Source organism: Mus pahari, chromosome 13 (genome assembly GCF_900095145.1).
Source record: "Mus pahari chromosome 13, PAHARI_EIJ_v1.1, whole genome shotgun sequence".
NCBI lineage: Eukaryota > Metazoa > Chordata > Mammalia > Rodentia > Muridae > Mus > Mus pahari.
In genome coordinates, this window is record NC_034602.1 from 79,811,871 (window position 1) to 79,816,982 (window position 5,112).

Sequence of the window (5,112 nt, forward strand, 5' to 3'; positions counted from 1 at the left end):
TGGGAAGAGAGGCCCCTTGGTCTTGCAAACCTAATATGCCCCAGTACAGGGGAACAAAAGGGCCAAGAAGTGGGAGTAAGTGGGTAGGGGAGCAGGGCAGGGGGAGGGTATAGGGGACTTTGGGGATAACATTTGAAATGTAAATAAAGAAACTATCTAATTTAAAAAAAAGAAAAAGAAAAAGGGTATAACAGATAAAAAAATAAATACCTCAGGAATGTAAGAAAAGTAAAATAAAAAGAACGGATCAATTCGTATTCTTCTATATGCTAACTGCCAGTTGTACCTGCACCATTTTTTGAAAATGCTGCCTTTTTTCCACTGGATGGTTTTGGCTCCTTGGATGTGCTGCACATGGCTGATTCTTGCCTTTTGATACTCCAAAAATGATTATTGCACTCAATTTTAATTAAATGACCTGTTTTTAAATGTGCTTGTGAGCTTCCTCCCAGGAACTTGGGAGTTATAATTTTCTCTCCCAGTTACTGTCACATATTCATTGGTCCATATTCTCAATATGCTTTGTGTGTATTTCTAGTTTGTAGCTAGCATACTCATTCATCAAATATTTAATGAATGCCTACTATTAAGCAATAGACACTGTGTTGGTTACCCTATATATTTAGCACTAACTATATTGCACAAAGAATAATATCTTATGTTAGGAGTCTTATCTGAGTACCCTGGGTGACCTTTGTAATGTTCTTTTTCCTTGTTTATGTTTTACTGGTCTATTCATGATTATGTGCATGGGGATGAAAGGGTTTGTTTGGCATACACTTCTCCATTGTAATCCATCACTGAAGGGAATCAGGACTGGAACTCAAACAGGGCAGGGACTTGGAGGCAGGAACTAATTTAGATGCCATGGCACAGTGGCTCACTGGCTCACTCCCTCTGGCTTGCTCAGCTTTCTTTCTTATAGAACACTGGACGACCAGCCCAGGGATTTCCCCACCTACAATGAGTTGCACCCTTCCCCACCAATCACTGATTGAGAAAATGCTCTACAGGCTTGCCTACAGCCTGATCTTATGAAGGTTTTTGTGTTAACCAAAAACTCCCTCGTCTCCGATGCTAGCCTGTGTCAAATTGACATAAAACTAGCCAAGAAAATTTACTATTCACCTTTTCAACAAAATCAGTAGCTCTATACTTTTAGACACTGCTCATTTCTTTCAGAATCTCTTGAAATTGTTTATAAAACATCTTAGTTGGGAACTTCCCATATGCACATAATCATGAATCAACCAGTAAAACATAAATGAGGCAAAAAGAACCTTACAATGTTCATCCCCAAATTGCTTTGTTCTTGGTGTTTCATCACAGTGATAATAACACTGACTAAGAGAGGTTTCATAATCAGTAATAAGATGGAGGAACGCAGACAGATAGGAAGATGTATAATACAAACTAGAGAGATGGTGGAATAGTAGATGCTTTTAGCATTCTCTCTCTCTCTCTCCCTCTAGAGACTGACACACATGGCCTTACTGAAACTATTACAGCAGCCATCAGCACTTCAGTGGCATCTTCTATGCTAAAACCAATGGGAAAAACCAATTTTGCTCTTCTCTTAGTCTGTCTCTGTGCAGCATGAGCTTCTACTCTTGCAATGTTCCAGTCATTCCTCTGAAAATTATCTACAAGAGTCTTGCCAATGCTTTCCTTCTTTTTCATCACCATTGGAGACCCATTCCTAGACCACTTCCCTTCTTAACTCACCCCTCTCCCTAGCTGAGCTCATGTTTATTGATGGACTGGAAGAGCATCTTTGCATCACCTCCCTCCAGCTCTCTGGCTCTACATCTCAAAATTTCCCCTTAAGATGCATATCAATCCACCCGGTTATCTATTTTTTACGTAGTAGTATGTCCTTATATGCATGGAACTTGGTTGGTAGTTTCTGTTAAGATATTCAAAATTAACCTCATTGTCTTCTCGTGAACACATCAAAAGAATTTTTAATGAGTTAGGATGAATAGAGAGTTATAGGTGTTATATTCTAAGCAGCAGAGTAAGAGGTAAGATGACAGAGGCTGTGACAGTAAATTTTATAGACAGCATATAGTTTAGTTCATCTCCAACTCTTACTGAATGCAGAATGGAGTATCATAAAAACAAATGAGAGACAGAGAGGTAGGGGCAGAGATTCTTAACAGAGAAATATTCACTTGCTACATAGAGGCCAAGAGAGATTCAGACAACAACAAAATGGTTCTTAACGATTGGTTTCAGCCATGAGTAGAACAGTCATATTAAGGAAGACAGATCTCTTTGCTGAGGAGAGAGAGGTTTGGAAGCATGGGCTGAGCAGGTAGCTTCTTATTGTTCTCTTACATTGTGCTTATCAATGATCTCTTCGAGAGTGTGTCCCAATGCAAAACAGGCGGGGGCATGATGCCTCATTGCTCAGCCATGCAAAGCTTTCCTAGAGACTAGTGGGTGCAACCTCAGAAGGCCTGAACAGTGTTGTCATCGTTTGTTGTCCTATAGGGAAGCAGGCGAGAGAACCAGCCTGTGAAATTTTAGAGAGGAGGGCAAAAGAACATGCGTGTCATAGAATTGGGTTCCAGAAGTATGTGATTAAGATCCTGAGTTATATATGAATTTCTGTGGAAAGAAAATGAACATTTTCCTTGAGCCAAGGTTTCAGTGGAGATGATAATATTGTATGGATTAGTCATATTACTAAAAACAACTTCTTAGAGCCATGCTTCTAGAGCTCAGAGGTTTAATATAACCAAAATGTATTTCTTGCCCCTATCACAATCTAATATTAGTGTGTGACACTTCTATCTGCCACAGGCCTCCTGTTTCATTTCTTGGCCATTTTGTGGTTCTTTACTTGCCTGTAGAGAAGGCTCTTCTAGTCTTAACTGCTTGGAACTCAAACTCACATACCTCATATCCACTTACACTTCCCTAGCCAGAAGCAGCTACATCTTTCCAGTACAGTGTAAGTGGAAGTTGGGAAATAAAGAATGTATGTAAAATCCTTGTGAAGCACCAATGATTTCTATTGTGGCCTGTCAATATGGATAACAATGCATTCATCCCCTCAGAAGTTCCTAGCCGTGTCTACCTTATACTTGAACTTCAAGGTGCCATCTGCTAGTTGACTCTCCATAAGTTACAAATATGGCTCCTTATAGATTAGGAAATCTCTGAAGTTGTCTTGCTTGCCATACACATATACTTTATTTGTCATATAAAAGAGTTAAACTCATCCAGAAAAGAAAATGGGGATGCTTGCTTCAATCACTGGTCCACGGAAGTTCTGAAGTCTGCCCAGACAATTTCGTGAGGACTTCCTGTTTAGGATGAAGAACATTTCTTGATTTTTCTTTGCTACTCTTCAACAGGAAAGTTTTTCTTCCACAGCACTCTTCATAATTCCTTAGTTATGAAATTGTTCTTCTGTATGGGTCCTGTGGCCAAATCTTAAGTATGCATTATGAAATTGCTCTTTTCATAGGTATACAGCTCACTTCTTATTTATTAATTTTCACTTACTAAAGTTTCTTTTTTTATTACCAAACTGATGATTCAGTCAAATATTCAACCTACAGTCAAATAGAATCATTGTCTAACAGGGATTCTAATGAAGCCTGTAAGCTCCGTCAGGAGCCCCGGTGAAACACCTCACAACAGTTAACTGCACCAATATTTCTAAATTTAATATCCTACTTCCTTGAAGTTGTATAATTAATGACAGGATTGATTACATACCAATCGTACTGACCGTTAGACATCCTCCAAACACTGAATTGTCATGTTACCCATTTTCACACGAAAATGTATTATTGTATGAAGAGTGCTAGAGATGAATTTCCAAAACCAAATAAAAAAACTCCCAACTCCAAACCCTTAATCTCAGTGTATTACCACAGCATCAAGTGTCAATTGCTAACTTCACAGCCTAACAAGGGCTGGGCCACTCTCCTGAACAATTCTTCAAGTACTTAACTGTCTTCGACACCGAGGTCACTCCTGTCCTAAAGTTTTGCCTCACTGCCAACAAGAGAAGGGCGAGAGAATGTAAAAGTCAAGCATATAGACTAGCAGACAGGTGTGGCACTGTCTTCCTGGAACTCCTGCATTCGTGAAGCAGGAGTAGGATTACCTCAAGGTCCAGGTTACACTGGCTTACACAGTGAGGTCCAGACTAGTCAGGGCTACACGGTGAGAGCTAATCTCCCAAATCAATCAAACCAGACACAGAGGACGAGAGAGCAACACACATTTAAGGCCAGGGAGCCGAGGAGATGTGGGAGGAGAACACAGGATACCTATCTGGTGAGTCCTCCTGACTCTACCACAACATTTAACCTTTTATTTCCAGTGGGACAATAGCCCTTGTGTCAACCTCTTTAAACAGCTATGCTAACAATTATATTTTAATAATTTTCTGAGCACTTGTAAGTTGAGATAATTGCAATTTTTGTAGGGATGCCTTCTGTGACCTCTCATGCAAAGAAGGGCGGGGCTAGGGGTCACCTCTCTCTAATGTTGTGTTGTCGTGACAACAAAAAAGAAAAGACGACTCATTTAGCACTGTTCTCTTGCACTGAGGAGTCATTTCATTTTATTAAACAACGAGTATGATTAAAAACTATTAGCTACAAGTGTGTCCTCAGAAGACAGCTTCCCCATGCCGTCTGTCTGTAGAAATCAACTGGGGTAGTGGTTGAAAACGTATCTGCCTTTCATAATGCATTTTTTTTGCAGTACTTATATGCAATCCAGGAAATGTATAAATTCTCACTGTCAATTATGTCGCTGACACATGGGGTCAAGACTAAAACGTAATGACAAGAAACCATGAAAAATGAGTCTGTTGAGCAGATGTAGCCTATATTCTACTCATGTTCTCAATCAGGTTAAGCTTTCACTGTTTTTCTTTAAACTCTTACCATTTCCTAAGCAGGGCCAAAGTTTGCCTCCCAGAATTGGCCAAGGATTATGGGAGTGTAGTTGTGGGACTGATAGAACTTTAAATCAGAATTTGGAAAGTTTTGAATCAGAATTTGTGAAAATAGCCGGGCGTGGTGGCGCATGCCTTTATTCCCAGCACTCGGGAGGCAGAGGCAGGCAGATTTCTGAGTTCGA